This window comes from Physeter macrocephalus, chromosome 21, assembly GCF_002837175.3.
Source record: "Physeter macrocephalus isolate SW-GA chromosome 21, ASM283717v5, whole genome shotgun sequence".
NCBI classification, from domain to species: domain Eukaryota; kingdom Metazoa; phylum Chordata; class Mammalia; order Artiodactyla; family Physeteridae; genus Physeter; species Physeter macrocephalus.
In genome coordinates, this window is record NC_041234.1 from 33,835,729 (window position 1) to 33,857,170 (window position 21,442).

Consider the following 21,442-nt stretch of genomic DNA (forward strand, 5'->3'; position numbering starts at 1 on the left):
TTTACTGGAAGGGTAACTGATAGCTCACGCAATCAACAGGAAAGCATAGAGATCCACATTCAGAAAACAGACGGAACCAAGGAAGCTAGGCATCCTGGAACTACAGCCAAAGACCTCCCACAGACACAGCTTAGTTGGGGGTGCCTATGCTGCCAACAATGGACTCTGGATGCCTAGAAGCTACTGCTGGTGGCAGTATGATTTCTAAATGGTCTCAGGTATTTGCATCAGTGGCTCTAGATGCACTGTCCCAAGTGTGAGCATCTGATTGGTCAAGCTGAGGTCCCACGCCTATGCTCTAGCTGTCAAGGTTCTGGGAGAGCAAGTGCATTTGGCTTTTTCAGTTTCCACACTGTTCAGGTTCCAAACTTTTCATAAACAGATTCAGATGATAAGCACCCAAATAAAAAAAACAAGCCAAAACAAATGAATGATCAAGCACACGTTCCCATAACAAGTACAATGTTAACCTGGCCTCTATAATTTTGTTGCAAGAAATACCTATAGTTTAAAAAAGAAAGATATCACTGCCTGTGAGACATCAATTAAGAAAATTCAAGTCTTTTTTGTTCCTGTTCTATTTCTAAGCTGGTTTCACAGCAGGAAGGGAGAATACTTCTTGAGTGCCCACTACAAACCAGGTAATACTTAGGCTGGTGTTTCTCGAAGCATTCTAGAGCATCTGGCTCCATGAAGACTAGGTTCCAGTAATTTAGGAAATGTTACAAATTTCTCTTCCTTTAGGACAGTCACATGGCTGACTGACATTACTAACAGCTCCAAGAAATCCCGGTAAAGGAAACTAATTAGGACATAGAAACATTTTTCCTCCAGGTGGCATCTATTGAAAGTCCAATTTAAGAATCCCAAAGAATACACTTTGAGACATGCTGCTCAGGGGCCTCATATTTGTCTTTCCTACAATCTTCACCATTCAAGCCAAGTTCTTTCCCCATTTACAGATAGAAAACTGAGGCTCAGAGAAATTCAGGACCTTGCCTGGTTAGTGAATGTTGGCTCCAAGATCTAAATCCAGGCCCTTCTGACTCCCAAGTCCATGCTTCAATAACATGCTGTTCACTTTATTTACTAGTTTTATTACAACAATAAATGCTTGCAGATGAAAATACAAATTTGTGACAAATTCCTCTACACTGTTGGATCCTATTGTTCAAAAAAATATTGTAAGAGAGGAAGCTGGAGCACAAGGTGAAAAGCTATTATCAATCTCACTAATGATGGAACAGTAACTAGAGAATGAGTTCTACCTAACGCTTAGAAGTTAAACAGATGAAAATCCCATTACATAAGAAAGTCTCTAACAAAAAGAAGTTAATTCTAAACAAGTCCCTGGAAATAGCCTACTGCCTTTGTTGGGTCAGACCAGAACTCTGTGCACCAAGCAATCTCTACACATAATAAATATTTCTTCCTAAACTTAGGTTAGAAAGATCAACTTTCAGGAAACTAATGAGTTATTATGAATCACCATCTGTAGCGATTACCATTACACTTAAATACTTCCATTTAATTAACCATTTCTTTTTTCACTCCTTCATTCCCCCCAACTTCACTTATCTTTGAAGTTTGAATCTTGGTTTTATAGGGTTTACATCAAGACAAGAGGGTACAATTAAAGTACACTGAGGGAAGTCACTCTTTAAAGGGTAACTCACTCTGTAGTAATCACCTCCGGTTGATCAAATTTAGAATGACTTTCAATACTGAAATCAGCTTAAGGGCAGAGGACACCTATAGTTCCAAATCTGGGCCAACAGCAGTTGAGTACAGTGGTGGACTAGCCTCACTATTCAAAGTATGGTTGAAGGATCAGCGGCACTGATATCACCTGGGAGTTACTAAAAATGCAAAATCTCAGGCCCCACCCAGATGTGAAGAATCAATCTGTATTTTAATAAGATCATATATTAAAGTTTGAGAAGCACCAGATTTTAACACAGGGTCCAAACCAGGAAACCCAGGTTAGAGTCCCTGCTATATCACTTACTCACTGTATGAGCATGGACAAATCAGCGTATGTGCACTTCTGTTTTCTCAACTGTGAAATATGGATAATGGATCTCCCACTTCCATACTCACTTTCATCCAATCCATTCTCCAGAGAGTAGCAAAAGTAATCTTCTTAAAACATAAATCAGCTCATGTTACTTCCTTGCTTAAAACCTTTCAACAGTTTCCCTACAATTATTTCCAAATTCTAACCATGACCCAGAGGGCCCTGGCATGATTTGGCTCCTGGAACTCTCTCCAATCTCCTCTCTGCACAACCACATTAGTCTTTCCGTTTAGTTTCTGGAACACTCTAAATTGTTTCTGGCCTCTAGACAGTTACAGGTGCTATTCCTACTGGAATGCTTCTGCTCCACACTCTCATTCTTCCCCCAGCTAGTTCTATTTGAGAAATTGACTTTAAACTAAGACCCAAAGCGGCTTCCCAAGGCAACCTGCCTAAAGCTGTCTGTTATTTTTTTTTTAATGATAGTAACCCTGCTTATTTCTCTCATCACAAATATCAATTAGTATAACTGGTTTGATTTTCTACAGTGTTAAGCTCTCAGCATCTAGCACAGCATCTTCCATGTGATAGATATGCAAATATTTATAGAATTGAGTTCAGGAAAGAAGTATGCACTGAGAAAAAAATCTGTGATTGTAAGCATATAGACAGTACTTGAAGCCATGGGAGGAGAATCCAGCAAAGGAGAGGCTGGTGAGGTAGAAGCAAAACTAGTTCATCACGGCATCATGAAAGACACAAGATGGCAAGTCTGATCAACTGGGTCAAATGTCAAAATGAGGTATGTCCAGAAAAATGTCCATTGAAATTGGGACTAGAGATAACTTGACAAGCATTAGTTCCAGTGGCATGGTTGGAAAGGAAGTCAGACTGGAATGAGTCAAGGAATCAACAGGAAGTGAGGCAATATAGATGGCACGTGTAGAACACTCTTGAAAAGGCTGATTGTAAATACAAGCAGAAAATTATGGGGTCTCATTGAAAGGCAGAGGGTAAGGGAGAGGAAAAGGAGATAATGGAAAGAAAATCCCTAAGAAAGTTGAGGGTAGGGGACTATTTAGAATCTCACTATTTCACCTTAACATAGTGAACACTTACATGGGTTTTGAACAGCAGAAGTAGTACTAACCAGAGTTAGGACAATCCTCTTCTTAATTTCTTAAAACTTGACTGAGTGTCCCTCCTACATGCTCACACTGTACCCTGTACCTATCGCTTCCTGACATTAATGAGAAAATGTATGCCACGGGGTGAGGAAGAAAACCAACCAACCAACCAACCAACCTTGGGAAGGGAAGAAATATACATTATCAGTGGTTGCCTCTAGGTGGCAGGATAACACAGTTTTATTTATGCTTCATGCTTTTCAGAGCCTTCCAAATTTTCTATAATAATGCATCCATTTATAATGAGAATTTTTCTTTTGTACAATTTTTATTAAGGTAGAAAACAGTGGCCCCTGAGCCAAAGGGCATGCATCAAATTAAGAAAAATACCCTCTAAACAAATGCCTTGGATTGGCTGCTGTTGGCTCTTGGAGCCTCTTTCCTATACCTCTTGCTGGTTAATCCTGAAGTATGGCACACAGCAAGCATTCAGTATTTATTGATTTGGTTTATTATTGGTAGGTTAAGAAATGCTGCACACATGTATGGGAGTGTGGATGAATCAGAGTCAGCCTACCCATGGGAATGTCTACTCCGTGAAGGCATTTTCCCTATTTGATTGTTTTGTTCACAGCTTAGCTGTACACTAAGCTCCTATAGGAAACAATAAATATTGGCTAATTAAATGGAAAAAAAAAGGACAGAACAAAAAAGTCAGCCTAAAATTCCCACTGAAATCACGGAAAAGCATTATGGTGGTTTTAAAGTAATACTTTAGAGAATACTAAACTCCAACGTCCTACAAAGCAAAACACTTAATTATATTTGCCTTTTGCCTCTCTGCAGTCTCTGAAAGTAAATTTGGGTGAGAAATGCTCAGATCGTCCATCATGTCAGGAAACAGCAAGCTGAATCTTGAAACCCAGGCTGCTATTCACCATCTGATTAGAGGCAGAGACATCACACTGACTGATTTGTAAAAGGGGACAGGGGGACACCACCTGATTATCAGGCCTTTCCATCCAGTTTCTGATTATTTACATTAATACCCACCAAATATTCTGAGAACCCATTTATCACCATAATAACAGATAACATTTACTGACCACCTATTATGTATTATCTCTAATCCTTATAACACCTTGGAGATGAAGATCATTCCTGGTTTACTGAGGCCAAGAGTAGCCACATACCCAGTAAGTGGTAGAACCTAGATTCAAACTGAATTTGCTCCACAACTCTACAGTACACAAAATGGCTGTATGCACAGTCCACCCCACTACACCCCTCCTATAGACACCGATATTCCTGTCCTTGGCCACATAAAATATGACCCTGAGAACTGCTGACCTAGATTTTATTGGACATTTGATAGTAAGATGTAATAATAAAGCAAATGAGGTATAGCCTTTACTCATCCAAGACAAATCTGGAAATTATCTGCAGAAATATGTTGACAGGGTCTCTCCCTCAAAATCTGAAAACACTATACCTCAGATAAGTTTTCATGCTTGCTCTTGGTGCTTTTCTGCACTGCAGTATACTCAAAATAAGGGCAGGGATACCGAGGAGGAAGAATCTGAAACCTCCAACACTAACTTTGGAGGTGAGAATGGCATCTAAGAAGTCATCCCCTACACGTCCTCTACCCTACTGTCCTGGGAAGCTGCAGATCCAGGAGTTACCCTTCTGGTCATTACTCCCAATTACTTAGAGAAACTGGCATCAAAAGAATTTAGGCGGGCTTCCCTGGTGGCGCAGTGGTTGAGAATCTGCCTGCCGATGCAGGGGACACGGGTTCGTGCCCCAGTCCAGGAAGATCCCACATGCCACGGAGCGGCTGGGCCCGTGAGCCATGGCCACTGAGCCTGTGCGTCCGGAGCCTGTGCTCCGCAATGGGAGAAGCCACAACAGTGAGAGGCCCGCGTATCACCCCCCTCCCAAAAAAAAGAATTTAGGCAAAAAATAGGGCTCACCAAAGTTGTAAATATTTTGCCAGCAGAGAGGAGATGGCAGCATGCCAAGAAGACCTCCCCTCCTAGCATTCCTAAGAAAAAAAAATAAAAACAGCAATGCCTGTGTGAAAGTTATGCTTATTAAGGAGGAGAGGAAGAGACTCCTTGTCTACACATTTTAAATTGGTGCTCTGGAATAATCTTAGTCTACCCTTTAAGAATGCTCTGTCTCCCATCCCCATCTTTACTTGTGGCTGGATTTGGTGCAAAAGATCAATTATAACAATGATGGATTATTCCCTATCTCATCACATCCAATTTCAAAGACGGAAGTACTTCTCAGTCTTGCCCACCTCTAACAGAAAATTAAGACATCAGCCTTTAAACTAATATGCTCTATTGAATTGTCAACAACTTAACCACACAAAAGCCTGCCACTATCTAATAGATGATCTTCACTCAGAAGAGCCACAGGCAGCATTCAGTGAGTTCAGGAAAACACATCCATCAGAAGTCAAAGCTAATTTAAAAATATCTTTAAAATAATTTACTTAAAAATTAAATCTGGAGTTCTCAACCCTAGCTTTGTAAAATCAACTGACACTTATTTTGAAAATGAAAAATGTCTGGCCATATAAATATCTGACTCAACAGATAAGAGGTGGGAACTTTTTTTTTCAAGCTGTGTAGGTGATTTGGCTGCACAGCCAGACTTGAGAGCCACTTTGTTATATATTGTTAATTATGCTTTGCCAATGTGTGATTCATTTAGGAATATCCTTAAAAATAATGGGGGAGGGAATGGGATATAAATAAGTATAGCCATGTGTTGACAACTGTTGAAGCTGGGTAACAGGTACATGGGGGTTCATTATACTGTTTTCAAACTTTTGTGTATGCTTGAAAATCTCATAAATTAGAAATATTTTAAATTAAGACTTTATCTTGCTAGATCCCCCCAATTCCATACTCCACATTGCTCCCAGAGCAATCTCCCTCAAACTCAAAATCTACCTACAACATCAAGTGTAAACTCCTTACCTAACCAGCATCCAAGACCTCTAGGACCTAATGCCTGCTTACCTCTCTTACCAGGGCCATGACATTACATAATATTCCTCTTGGCTCCCCACATGCTTTAACCATGTCAAGTTTTTACAGTTTCCCTACCATTCAAGACCTTTGATACCTTGACTCATATTGTTCTCTCTGCTAAAATGGCTGCTCCCTGCATATATTCCCTAGAGCTCAGCTTAAATGTCACTTCCTCTGTCAAGCCTTTTCAGATATCCCCTCCCCCAGAGTAACACTGATCACTCTCTCCTTTGTGTCCCCACTGTATCCTGCACATAACCTCAATCAACACACCTCTCTTTATTTACATGTCAGTCTCCCCACTAGAGTGAGTTCTGCATGAGTGGGATTCTATTTATCTTTGCATTCCTGTTGCCAGCATAGGAACTGTCACTTAGTAGATTAATAAATGAATGAATGACTACCCAGTAAATGTTTAACAAAGCTAAAAATTCCAAATCACTTTAAATGCTTTTTAAAAGTGACATTTTCAACTGAGAAAACCAATTTATACAACTCATTCAATCTGCATCTTTCATTCAACAAACAGTTATGAATATGCTATATGCAGGGCATTGTGATAGGTGCTATGAGATGGTCAGGTGTAAATCAGAGAAAAAGGAAGACTAGAAGCAATGGTAATATAAAAGCAACAAAAAGTCAGTACACAAAACACAAATTACAGCTTCCTAGTGGTCAAAGCAAAGCTGGAAACACAATCAATTACAAGATCAACACACTACATAGGATAAATCCTTATGTAACACCAACCATAATCTTCTTGCTTTTTAAAAAAATTTGGATTTTTAGAGATTAAAGTTGCATAAAGCAGAGTACACCTTTAGCAAAAGTGAAACAATTTTAGCCCAGCTTTCACCTTTGGGCATAATGCTTTGGTCTAGGAAAAAAAAAATACACACACACACGGAAATATTAAGCACAAACAACAGCAATTTGGACATCCTCTTAATGACACGTGGAGAAATCTTTAGATTTCTTTGTGTCCTATATTGAGGAAGCACCACAAAAATCCTAAAATTCTATGGAAAATTTTCACCTATGTGGGTATTTTTCTGAGAAGATAGTTGATAGCTTTCATTGGCTTCTTAAAGAGATCTGTGACCTGAAAAACATTAGGAACTATCACCCCCCAGAAATATCTCCAAGACACTGTGTGCTTAGCCACTACACTGTTTTCACTTTCATTTATGAAACACAGGCATATAGTATTTCCCTTAAAGCCACAAGACAGGCCACTGTCAAATACAATAAAGACAGTACAGGAAACCAAAGAAACAGAATTCCAACGCTTGTGCATTATTCAGCTCCAATTCTCTCATGTCCCTAGGTTTATAAAGAAATATGCAGCATGTCTAAAATTAAACCTCCTCTATGTAAGGGGGAATTCTGTATTCCTGGATAAAATCCTCTAGTTCTGTATCCTGAAGACAGGTAGAAAAGGCACAATCCTTTTATAAAAAGGTTAGATTAAGTATATTTCTAAATAAAAGCTAGGTTTTAATGCCTTAAAATATTCTGACAAAAGATATATCTATATGAGGGGAAGAGAGAACTTAGTATTTATCTGCTACCATACATGAGGATTATTATTTTTTTTTTAATTTAAAAGTAGAAACTGAGGAATACTACTGGAAGAAAGTAAAAGTGAAATAGAGGACAACAACAGAATGGAAAAGCCTGGGAGTCAAGCTGGGCTTAAATTCCACTTACTAGGTGTATAATCTCAGACAAGTTACTCCAAGTCAGTAACCTCTGTAAAATAAACAACACAGTCTACCTCATAGGATTGTGCCTGGCAAAGAGTAAGCCATATTATTATGTTTTATTTCTTTTAGCTCCAGATTAATCTAATCTAAGGGCAGAAATCTTATGCTGGGTAACACACACACACACACACACACACACACACACACACACACGATCAAGAGCCAAAAAAAGCTGTTTTTTCCCCAGCTTTTTTACATGTTATCTGCATATGAAGAACATAAAGTATTTATTAATCTCCAAACTGTTTGCCCTAATTACGGACATAAACTTAACTTTGACGACAAGATTAGGAAGCTCCAGGTCTCACTCTCAAGTTAGTTATAGTTCTCCAAAGGTTAGTCTACTAAATAATGTTCGGGCCATGCCACTTAAGAATCAGAAATTTTAAGTGTACCTCAACTATTCTGAGCTACTTTTAATGAATTTGGAAGGAACAAAGATTCTTTTACATGGTTAAAAGAATAAGTTATTTATAGCAATTATCAACATGGCAGCAAACTCCTTTCAGAATGATGAAAACAATTCCAACTTCACAGGTTTGTTACAAGGATCAAATTAGTTCACTGATAAGAAAGCTCTAAAACAAAGCCTTTAGAAAAAAAGATTATGTCCCAACATACAGACAAAACTGGCTCTGTTTGAGTAAATTTAACACCACTACATACAGCCCGGCACATAGTCATTTCCAATGTTCTTTAAATAAACCAGACAATGTGAACAATCTGCTGCTTTAAAACATTTATAACTGAAAGGTGTTTGCTAAAAATGTAAGAATAGTATGCAAAGGCACTCTAGTTCCCTGACACAAACTGACTTTGTGACTTTAGGACAATCTGGGCCTCAAACATATGTAAAATGGAAATATAATAAATAAGATCCCTTGAAACACTGTCTATAACACTATGCCTTCAGTTCAAGACAAATGTTAAAAGTATTAAACATGAACAAACTGAATTATTCTCAAAACCTACAGAGCAAAAAGTAACCAACCCAGTTTGCTACTTGGCCAAATTCCAACTTAAAAAAAAAAAACTATTAAAAAGTATTAGAAGATAAAACGCAGGGAAATATTCTTGTAATCTTGGCAAAGAAAAGATCTTCCAAGAAAGATGTGCAACCTAGAAACCATAAACGAAAGAATTTGACTACATAAAAATTCCAAACCATAAACATAGAAAATATCTGCAACAGGAAAAATAAAGGGTTAATATTTCTAATATACAAAGAACACCCAAAACTCACTAAGACAATCTTATTGAAAACCAAGTAAAAGGGAACTTGTAATTTGCAGAGGATATAAACATTTGCTTATCCTTACTAGTAATTACAAAAATGCTAATCAAAACAAGGAGATGTGATTTCTCGCTCAACAGACTGGTTAAAATTAAAAGGACCAACTGTATCTTGTTTTGGCAAATGTAGGTGGAGAAAAGGACACTCACAAACACTTTGGTGGAAATGGCAATTCTATACAGCCTTTCTGGAGGTCATTTTGGCAGTACCTATCAAAAAATTAAATGGGTTACCACCCTTTGACCCAGGATGAATTCTATTTCCAAGGCTCAACAACAGGGAATGATGAAATTATAGCAGATTCATGCTTTTGGGATGCAATGCAACCATTAAAAAGAATGGAGTCCAGCCATATATTCTAACATATAAAAATACGTATAGTACATAAATGGATAAGCATAGTATGTAAACGTTAAAAGCTATAAAAGAATATGTACACATTGTTAACAGATATAAAAGGAGACCATCATTTGTGGGGGGGTACTAATTTTTAACTGAAATGTTTATTTTGTTTGAATCTTTTTTTTTTAATAGCAAACGTTACTTTTATATTTAAAACAGTTGAAAAGGAAGGGAAAAAAGATGAGCTTAGAAAACATCACTTTAATTTGAAAGTTTTACAAGCAGGAAATTTAGTCACATCTATAGATTTACAGCATCCATAAATATGCATGAAAACATGCAACCAAATCAAATTGTCCCATGAAAGAGCTCCAAATTGACCTTATGTTGAAATGTAATAACCTTAGTCAAAAGGGCAAAAGAAACTGAGCTTTCTTTGAACTTCTGACTTTCTCATTTACCTTTCTACTCCCTTAAATTTCCCCCATTTTTTTGATTAACTTTCTTATAGGAAGGGGGCCACTTATTTTGCACTTCTATGGATGACACCTGCTGGCATATTTAGAAACACAGATAATAAATTCAGTTTTAAGGAAAGATACAGCATAGTGGAAACATACCAAACTAGATAACCTGGGTTCAATGGCCAACTCCACCCCTAAGCAGCCATGTTACCTTGGGCAAGTCATTTCCCCAAAACCTGTGCCTATAAAATAAGGAGTTTGATGTAGACAATACCAAATATAAGGGTCTTATCCAGCTCTTCTGTTGGACATGGAGAAGACTATCATTTTTAAAGCCACTGGTAATTTGTTTCGCTAGAGGTAGATATGTGAATTCACCCATGCAGGCAGTCTGCCTTTACTTTTAAAAAGCAAAAATCTAAAATGCTCTATGTAAAAGGTTGTATTCAAGTGACATCTATACCTCTCCAGACTATACTTCCTTTTAAGGCTGGCCTCACCAAGACAGTTAAGAAAATTTGAGAAGCAGGGAACTGGAGCTCCAGATTAGGTCAACAGACTTCAAGGCACTCTAAGCTGGAGTAGTCAAGCTAGTCCCTGTAAAACATGGCAGCAGATATAGATACAAAGAGAGAGGCATCTATAACAATGATACTGAATATATCCAGGTTTATACTCTTCTCTTATACTAATGTATGTCCCTAGCTCCTTGTACTTAGAAACACTCAGAGAATGCTTGTTGAACTGAAGAGAAGTAAGATGTGAGAGGGAAAAAGAAGATATAATATTAACAACAATAACAACAAAACCAACAATGGTTTCCAGTTTGAGGACTTACTATGTGCCATATGCTATATTTTATACAATATATGAAATGTTAAAAGTGCTACTCAAGGGCTTCCCTGGTGGCACAGTGGTTAAGAATGTGCCTGCCAATGCAGGGGACATGGGTTCGAGCTTTGGGTCTGGGAGGATCCCACATGCCACGGAGCAACTAAGCCCATGTGCCACAACTACTGAGCCTGCGCTCTAGAGCCTGTGAGCCACAACTACTGAGCCCACGCACCTAGAGCCCGTGCTCTGCAACAATAGAAGTCACCGCAATGAGAAGCCCACGAACCGCAACGAAGAGTAGCCCCCGCTTGCCACAACCAGAGAAAAGCCCGCACGCAGCAACGAAGACCCAACACAGCCAAAAACAAAAATAAATAAAATAAATAAAATTTATTTTAAAAAAGTGCTACTCAAGTATGTTAATAGTGGTGATACTGATAACCATTAGGAAGACTCATCATGGGTTACTAAGGTTACAGGAGAACCTTGAACAAACTAAAACACTAGGGGGCTGTGTAGCTGGAGGGTGGGAGATCAAGGCAATCAATGTACTGCACACCACCACAGAACTGGGTAAGACCCTTCAGGGGGTATGAATGTGACTCCAAAGGCTTGGCAAAGCAAAAAACTACTCTGGTGGAACGTTCAGTTATCACTGGCCAGAGACTTAGCCCCCAAATGATCAAAGAACAAATACCATTCCTCCTTAACCACAGACGAAGAATCCAGACAGGCTTTGCTAACTGGCCATCAGTTCACCACTGTGACTGCCCATCTTTGAGCTGTCAGAGGGGTTAAGTGAAATAGTATGTTAAAGAAATTACCATATACTTAACCACCTACAGTATACTAACACCTTATATTTTCACATTTAACCCCAATAAACCCATAAATAAAGTATTTTTCCCAGATGAAGCAACTGATAGGTTAAGTTAACTTGTCCAAAGGGACAGAACTAGTTAAGTTGACAGAAAAAAATTTAAAACCCGAGCATTTATTCTGCCTTTCTTATATAAACTATAAATTATTCCAGCCAATACATGAAAAGAAAATGAAAGTTAAAACACCATTTTGCAACTCCCAATGAATTAATAATGGATCTAAGCTTTGGGAAGCAGTGGCTGTTAACATAAAAAAAAAAATCCAAGACACCACTACAACCTAACAAATATAAATGAACACACCACCGCCAAAGGGAATGAATCTGAATTTATAAAGCCTCTGGATGTAGCTATCAATTTTTAGGAAATACAGAGGACAGAAGAACATATTGAACTACACTGAGTATGCAATCAGCAAAATTCAGTCTGGGAAATTCTACAAGTCAAATGGCCTGAGTTCGTCAATAGACAAAAGTATAAAGAAAAGGAAGAAAGGGAAGCTACAGATACTTAAAAGAAAAATTGAGTTTTTTTAAATGGACAAAGTAAATTACACTGTCCAGGGATGCACACTTGTATGACTAAAACCATAAAAGAATGCAAAGAAGTGACTACTATAAAGTCAGAACAGCAGTTACTTTCCAGAGGGAGGGAGGATGCTGTGATGGGGATGGGCACATGGAGGGACTTCTAGGGTGACAGGCAAAATTCTATTTCTTGACTTGGGTAGTAGTAACAAAAATACTTTAAGATAATTTATTAAACCATAAATTCATTTTGGGGTAGTTTTCCATATTTGTTTTCTATTTTTTTTTTACAATAAATGGAAAACATTTTAATCACATTAAAGTTTCTCACATATGTTAAGATTCCATTTTGTATGAAATGCCCCAAATAAACAAATCTATAGAGACATAAAATAGATTAGTGGTTGGCTGTGAGAAAGGAGAAGGGGAGTGATTAATGGCCACTGGGTTTCCTTTAAAGATGACGAAAATGTTCTAAAATTGATGTAGTAATGGTCGTACAACCATGAACATACTAAATAAAAACCACTGTATACTTTAAATGGATGAATTGTATGGTATGTGAATTATACCTCGATAAAACTGTTAATAAAAGTCTAAGACACCCCAATTAAGTCAAGACACACTTTAAAAATAAAACTAGGGTAGAGCCTGAGAATCTGCATTTCTGACAAGTTCCCAGGTGATGGTGCTGATGCTGAACCGGGGACCACATTTTGAGAACCACTGCAACGAAGGATTTCAAAACTGCTTCTAGCTGAAGGCAGTACTAATCAGCACTGAAGAGTCAAGTGTTTTACTCAGGGACTGGGAAAGTAGTCCTGAATAAAAAGTTAACACTTTGTGCCAAGCACTGTTCTATTCTACTGGTTCCCTGACCATTAACACCAGCATCTCCTTGGGAACTTGTTGGAAATGCGAAATCTAGCCCCACCCCCCACCCCGACCTACAGAATCAGAAACTCTGGGGATGAGGCCCATCAATCTGTGTTTTAGCTAGCCCTCTAGGTGATTCTGATGTTCCCTAAAGTTTCATAACCACTGTTCTACGAACTTTATATGCATTAACTCAGCTAAACTTCTCAAAAACCCTTATGAGGTAGGTAACACTATTATTACCATTTTATTACCATTTACTATTATTACCATTTATAGATTAAAAACTGTGGCACATAGGTTAAGTAATTTTCACAAGATGACACAGCTGATAAGCAATGGAGTCAGAACTTGAACCCAGGGAGTCTGGGTTTTTAATCACTGTGCTGAAAGCTCTTTCCACCTATAAGAATTCAATCAGCAGAATGTAGTAACAGAAAATTAGTAGGGGAAGTTTAAAAACAAACAAACAAAAAAGCAAAGACCAGAAGACGGGAATTCCCTGGTGGTCCAGTGGTTAGGTAGGACTCCACGCTTTCAATGCCAAGGGCCCAAGTTCAATCCCTGGTCAAGGAACTAAGATCCTGCAGGATGCGCGGTGTGGCCAGAAAAAGAAAGCTAACAAAAAACAAAGACCAGGAAAAATACACCTCACTATAAAGACAGGAAAATAAGAAAATAATTGTAGCAAATAAGGTAATCATTAAAGCAATCTTCCAAATGTGTTCCAAAATATAAGCAGCCACCAAATACAATATACACAAGTATTTTCAGAGCAATTATCTTGGTACCTAATTATAAGAACTTAAAATTTGTGTTATGCTAAAGATGGTACATAAATTCACGGCAGTATGTTCACACTTACCAATCTTTAAAATCTAAATGATTATACTAAAAAGTCATTCCAGAAAAATTTGCATCTCCCTACTCCTTGTCCCTTTCAGTCACTACTTAAAGATTACTGAAAAGGAAAAACTGCTTTCTTTCAATATCTAAGATTATACAATCAGAATCTCAGAGCTGAAAAAGAATTTTCACATTCACCTAGTCCAGTCAGCAATCCAAACTGAATCAATCTACAATACCAATCTCCATTTAAAGATATATTAATAAGAAGTTGAAAGAAATTCCAATTTTCTGTAAAATCACATTCTGGAACTAATCCATGTCACCACTGTAATTTTTAAAGCCAAATGACTAAAACTTTTAACTAAAAGTTGAAAATGCTCAAGTTAACAGCCCAAACAAAACCTACAGCTGTTTTACTCAGAGAGAACCACTCCTTCACTATCTGAAAGTGTTTCTATACCAAGCTGGTCAACAAGTACATCAAGTTTTAGCAACTCAACCCTTATGACACATCAAATGAGACGGCTTCCAAAGAATCTGAGCTGAATTATCGCTGACATTAACATATAAACATCTGGTAACCGGTCACTGAGGAAACAAGTCAGAGAATAATATAGCAGAACACCCAATTGCTTTTGACTATCAACTTTACAGATAGTAAGATCACTGTAAAGCAGCCAAATATAATTACAGGTACACATCAGATTTTAACAATTTAATCAAACTGCAAGAGAGGTAACATAGAATGTGAAAGGCAAGTATTCTCAAAGCAACCAATCCTGGCATTTCAGTAATACTTTGAATCCACGGTTGAAAACACACAACAAAAGGGAAAAGAAGCAATAGATTTCCATTGTAAACTTGTAATTCTGGAAACAATTCAAATATTGAAATGTCTACTGTGTGCAAAGCTCTCTCCCAAAACTCTAGTTATTCTAGTTTCACAAACTCAGGATTACAAGGTTTAAGCGATATTGTTCAAACTTCCTAACTACAGAAAACTCAGGACAAGGGTAAATGTCTAATCACTATACATAATGTGCTCAAATTATTTTCTTGAACAAATGGATTTCACTGTAATTCCCAAGAAATCACTTCTTTAATACTTAGTCAATTTACAACTAAGGATCTGATTTCTCCATTAATGAACAAAGAACTGAAAAGCCTGAACTCATGATCCATAGCACTGATGATTCACAATCATATTTCATCTAAACACCTCAGAAACTTTCATTCATGACCTCTAACCTTCTCTGCCCCTTCAACTTGTAATCACTCTCATTTCAAAGGTAGGCACAAGTGGCCTTGCTCTGCCCCCAACGTGTGCTTAAGTCAAAGGCTGACTGGAGCATATGTGCCCAACTTCCATTCTCAGGTTTTGACCATGGAAGGGACATGCAGTAGATCCTATGATGGCCAATGCTGAACAAGGAAAAAAATGAACAGTTTAAAGGACTCTATACTGGGGGAACAGCATTTCCAGAAGAAATAAAATGAAACAATAACAACAGGAAAACTACAGTTGTGTATAATAGCTGAAAATCAGGATGTCTAAGTGGAAGCTCTCAAAAATTGTTTAGTATTGCCATTTCAAAAACTGTATTACAGCCAGAGGAACTCATCACTAAGTCTTAATAGCTTAGAAGTTATGGGTCAGAGCAGCTGAGATACCAACATCAAAAGAATAAAAAGCAACATTATAAGATAGTATAAAAATAACTAAACTACCTAAGGAAATTGAAACCATGATGAAAAACCCCAAAGGCACAATCAGGTCATTATCTAGGAAACATTAGCTTCTTCCACAAGGAGGCCTACTTTTCATGTGGAGCAGTAAGCAGGGCCAAGACATGGAACTGAAGTCAGGTATCAATTAAATCAGACTCTGCCACAGAAAAAGGAACCCATGACTAGTTATTTTGGGATAGTGCCTAGGCCAGCAGTATCAACTCCAACTGGGATACAGGAGATTACTGCCATTGTTCCATTATAATGGGGTCCTCCAGGGTCTTTAACTTAGTAAGAATGGGTTAGATACCACTTTGAGAATGTAATCACCAAATGTGGGGGAAACTCTACAGGACAAGTTCTTCAACAAATAAATTGGAAGAAAAAGAAAAGGGAGGGAACCTGCAGATTAAAATAGATTTAAGAGAGATATCAATCTTCCTTTGTGATAAATGGACTTTCTTTGGATCCTGATTCAAACTAAAATTTGAACACTAGCTTCATATTTGATATTTTAAAAAATCAGTTAATTTTTTTATCATACTGAAAGTCTTAGCCAGTGCAATACAGTGAGAAAAAGAAAAAAATATCAGTTAATTTTTTGAGTTGTGGTAATGGTTTTGATGTTTAAAAGAGCCCTTTATCTTTTAGATACAAATATTTTGCAAATAAAAAGAAAACAACAGCAGGGGTTTATTTCAAAATAATCCAGGGGGTAGGGAGTAAGGGGCCTCAGTGGGTAGAAGTATAGATGAAAAAGAATGGCTGCAAGCTGGCAACTGTTAAAGCCGGTGATGGGTACACAGGGGGATCATTATATTATTCAATTTTTATATGTTCGAAAAATTCCAAAAAATTGGTTAGACATAATATCTTGCAATTTTATTTTTTGAATGATGCTTAGAGTGACTTAAAAAATCACGTACAGAATTCATTTACATTTTAATTTAGTAATGAGCTCCACTTAAACACAAGAAACAGCCAGTACCACATCAGATCCAGACGATGGAAGAAACCAAAGTAGCTCAATTACAGAATGGAAATACATACACCCCCACCATCTCCATTCCAGGAAGTAAAATACAAATACTACCCACAAAGATCCACAAAAACTAACCTAAAATCACAGCCAATCATACTCATCCTGGTAGGAAATCCCAACACTGCTCCAACAGCTTCCTGAACCTTCCTGACCAAGTTGGTCTGCTGGTTCCTCTGGAGTGCTAACCCACTCAGGTCAGACTACTGGAGGACCTACAAAAAAAAAAAAAAGGAGCGGGAGAGATACACAACACATTTATTAGGGTGTGGGGGAGCTAACCATTATATCAATGTTCAAACATAATCACAGTTATTATTTCTTAAGCAATAACCCTCACATATCAATTTTCATTTTTTAGGACCTGCTTTGAGCAGCAAGAATTCAGAACCAGGTGGCACAGTGGTTAAGAATCCGCCTGCCAATGCAGGGGACATGGGTTCAAACCCTGGTCCGGGAAAATCCCACATGCCACAGAGCAACTAAGCCCGTGCGCCATAACTACTGAGCCTGAGCTCTAGAGCATGCGAGCCACAACTACTGAGCCTGCGTGCCACAACTACTGAAGTCCGTGTGCCTAGAGCCCGAGCTCTGCAACAAGGGAGGCCACCACAGTGAGAGGCCTGTGCACCACAACCAAGGGTAGCCCCTGCTCGCCGCAACTAGAAAAAGCCTGAGCGCAGCAACGAAGACCCAACGCAGCCCCCCAAAATAATTAATTAATTAAATAAATAAATTTTTAAAAAAATTCAGAACCAAAGCTAAAGCAATTCTTCTGACATTTAGACAACACCCCTGAAAACTCAGCTCTCAATTCCAATGAAATTATAGGGAATAGTGATTATTTTATAGACAAAGTTATATCCTTGTTGTGAATTGACACTAAAACAATGTTGAATTTTTTGTGAAAAAAACTGCACACATAAATTATTTTTCACCTTCATACATGCTTTTTTGGCCATACTGGGAAACAAATGATAAACACCCCGGAAACTCAGGTTGAACTTTGCCACTGAACCTTAGAGAGTTTTTAACTGGTATTGCCACTCCTTCCGCCCTTCTCAGAGACCAACCTAGAATAAATTAAACCTTTTAGAGGTCACACCTAGATTATCATTCCCAGATTTATTCTAGTTCCGAATGACAAAAGTCAAATTAAGGTTTAATTTCTAATCACTACTTGACCCACTGTGAAGAACACCAAGGCAAAATCTCAAAACAGAAAGCGATCTCTTGTCCTCCCATGAAAAAGGGGGAAAATTACATTACCTCCAAAGCACTTCAAACTAAATAAAGCAAACCCTAAAGCACAAAACCAGTGTCTGCATATAGTTAATTAACAGATGGTTACCCATGGTAAAATTTTAATCCTATGTAAACTTTTCACCATCATATTCCTATTTCAAACGCCATCATCCATCCAAGGTAATCAGAAAAAAGCACTCACTTTAATATTGGTCTAATTAAAATATAAACAGTAAGGAAAACTAACATCCAAATTGAATACAGTAACTTCTACTTAGTAAGAGTGTTGGAAAATACAAAATGGCAAAAACACAACAGGGGATAGATAGTGTATTAAAGAACTGTCAGTAATTCACTTTGGAAAAGAAGCTTGGTATCCCAAACAACCTTTCTAAATCCTCTCAGATAGGAATTTTCCTGCTCAGGTAAGCCCAAATAACAGATCCCCACACTGATCTGAGGGACCAAAGAAAGGAGGTAGGGGAAAAGCAGTATGAACACTTAAAAACTAGCTAGCAGATGTTCTCTTTCTGTGAAAAGCACAGCACCAAATTTCATTACTTTCATAGGGTGAATGACAGGACAGACTGACTTGGAAGGAGTGGAAGGAAGGAGTAGGCAAGGGAAGAAACATCCCTTCCTAAAGGCAGAACACCTGGGTGTGGTTCTTGACAGGAACCAGTGGTTATGGCCAGTGGTCATTCCAGGAAGGTGATTTTGCATTAAAATTCCTAGACCAGAAACATAGGTGGGAATCACATTCAAACATAATAAACCATTGGAGATAAAAAGTTTGGCTTACAAGGGGGGAAAATATACAAAAATGATAGGACTGGCCTAGAAATATACTAAAAATTTACAGTTCTTTAACTGTTTCTTTAAACAAAAATCTCTTCTTTTCCAGGTCATAAAACTACCATATGACACAGGTGCATCTGCCAACGTATTTTTACACCAAGAAAAAGTAACCACAATTTACTGTATGCCTACCATAAGCCAGGCACGTTATAAATTGTTTAATTCTAACAACTATTAAGAGCTACTATCCCCATTATACAGATGAAAAACTGAGAATACGAAAAGTAATTTCCCCAAGGTCACAAAGTTTGATGTGAACCCAAAGCACACAGTATTTCTACCATACCAGGCTGCCTCCCTTGAGTGGGAAATGTTGGTGTCTCCTCAATATACGCAACTCTGGGGCTAAGAGAAAACAATGTTGAACATGTAATCTAAAAAGGAAACAAATGATAGGGAATTAATTGTCTATAGTAATTGTGGAATGGGGGGTGGAGAAAAAACGTAGAACAGGGCAATGATTGAGGGGCAAGACATAATCTATCAAAGCTATTTTATTTCCCAGCACATGGGGGTGGAAATGTATTGGAGACTGACAGGAGGCTACCTTTCTCTCTAGGAGATTCAGCTCCCAGAAAAACAGCATGGGGGGCGGGAATAGAAGAAGTAATAAATCCTTAACGATTACATGAGAAACATGTAAGAGGTGGTTAGCAGCAAAAAAAGATGTCCAGACCAAGAGGCCACAGAAACTCAGAGCAAGGCTGGGAAAAGGGGCGGTTCCCAAGCTTGCAGAGGGGATGGGCGGGAAGGGGGGAGCGGGGAGGGGCCGGGGGGGGGGAAAGAAGGGCAAAAAGTTAGTTCACTGGAGGGTTATTCTCTACAGCCTTTTTAAAAGTTTTTTTTCCCCTTTTTTGGGGGGAGTGGGTGTTTATGAGGAAGGAAAGGCTAACGGCCCCGAGAACGAAAAGGTCACAAAGACTGCAATCATCCAACCACCAACCCATTCATTGTTCCACCTAAAAATGGTTGAGCAGCAGAGTTGGAGCAATCAGTGCTCTGTGCTCCGATCAGGGTCATACAGGCTTGAAGGCTACTATGACTCCATCCACGAAGACGGAATAAATGCAGGAAACAGGAAAGGGTCTCTAGTCAACGCCTATGTCAAGTGGATCAATTGGGCGGGGGGGCGGGACGGATTAGGAGACTTGGGCTAAGCTCTGCCTTAGCAGGACCGGGGAGGGGATGACAGGGAAAAGCTTTGACTCTCCCTCTTAAATACGAGCCTCAAATATCCACGTAGATGAGGATGATTCAAAGGGACGGTGGAATTAGGGGAGAATGGGGAAGGAATACGTCAGAGGCACCAAAGCTTGACCCGCTCTATCTTAGTTCAAAGACCATGGGAGTTGGGGAAGTACAGCCCACCTCAACTCAAGAAAAGCTAGAGGATTCATTTGGGCCCCGAAGGAGCGGAAAACCGAGGCGAGCCCACAAAAAGGTAGGAGGAGGGAATCAGTCATCGTAGGTTGGTCCCATCTCCCCCGCTGCCCAATCTAACCCCCAACCCCACTCCCCAACGAACTTCAGGACTCCCGCCCCCCACCCCTTCCCAACCCGCCCACTGCGGCGGCGACAACGGAGGCGTTGACCGATTGGTGGGGTAAAGGCGGGCCCACACGCGGCTGAGGCCCGGGAAATGGTGTCGCCTCAACCGTCTAGAGACGGAGTGGTCTTCACCTCAGGTTCGGTTTATTGACACCTCGGCTTTTCGCCAATCGTCACCTCCTTAACGTCGGGTACCTGAGAGGTGTCACAAACGCGGACAGCCAACATCTCAGTCCCGGGTCCTGGCCGGACAGACATCAGCTTCCGCCGCCATCTTAACAGCAGGCGAACCGACCCTAGTCACTGCCACCCCCCACCCGAGGTACCTCCGCCACCGCCAACGGATCCCAAGAGAACGTAACCCCACTCCCGCGAGAACTCACCGGCTAGGAACAGCACGAGCCGAAGACGCTGCCGCCGCCTCCGCGGCTACTGCAGTCTGTAGCCGAAGCGCAGCCGCCTCCGCGCGATCCCGCGAGAACCTCTACCCGACGGGAACAGCCTGAGCCCAGCCCTTCCCAGACCCCTCCTCCCACCAAAGCCGAAGTCGCTACAGCTCCGCTCTCACCCTACGCGAAGCAAAAAGCAAATGACGCACAAACTCACGGAGAGCCGAGGGGCGGAGCCACTCTGCCGCCGCCGGCTCTCGCATGCGCGGTCAGAACTATCGCGATAACACGTTTTGGTCTCCGCGAGATCTTCGAATTCACCGCAGGATGCCGCCCGCGCCTCGTCTTTAGGAAATACGAGATCTCGCGAGACCTGGGGCACGCTCCTAAAAAGGAGAGAGGCGGGGCTCCATGAAAATGACTGGGAGTTTTCAGGGGAAGGGAGGAACCTCCCGTCCTGCAGGGATCTCGCCTACCACGAGGTTTCCGACCCACTGCGGAGCTGGCTGCCAAACCTCGCGATGACACAGCTCAGCGCCAAATCTCGGCCATGTCCTGAAAACTGCCTCCGCCCCCGATCTAAGGTGTCTAGAGCCTAGTGCTTGAGG

The 21,442-nt window shown here is 39.7% G+C and overlaps 1 protein-coding gene across 1 annotated transcript in view; it reads right to left on the reverse strand.

Annotated features, from left to right (window-relative positions):
• Positions 1–21,000, reverse strand: part of HUWE1 (HECT, UBA and WWE domain containing E3 ubiquitin protein ligase 1) — a 145,004-nt gene extending 124,004 nt beyond the window's left edge. Inside the window, exons 1-3 of the mRNA XM_007119919.4 lie at positions 20,829–21,000; positions 19,184–19,271; positions 16,873–17,009 (exon numbers count right to left, since the gene is read on the reverse strand). The gene's annotated coding sequence lies outside the window, so the exon portion shown is untranslated. The remainder of the gene's footprint in view (positions 1–16,872; positions 17,010–19,183; positions 19,272–20,828) is intronic.
• Positions 21,001–21,442: the final 442 nt, after the last annotated feature.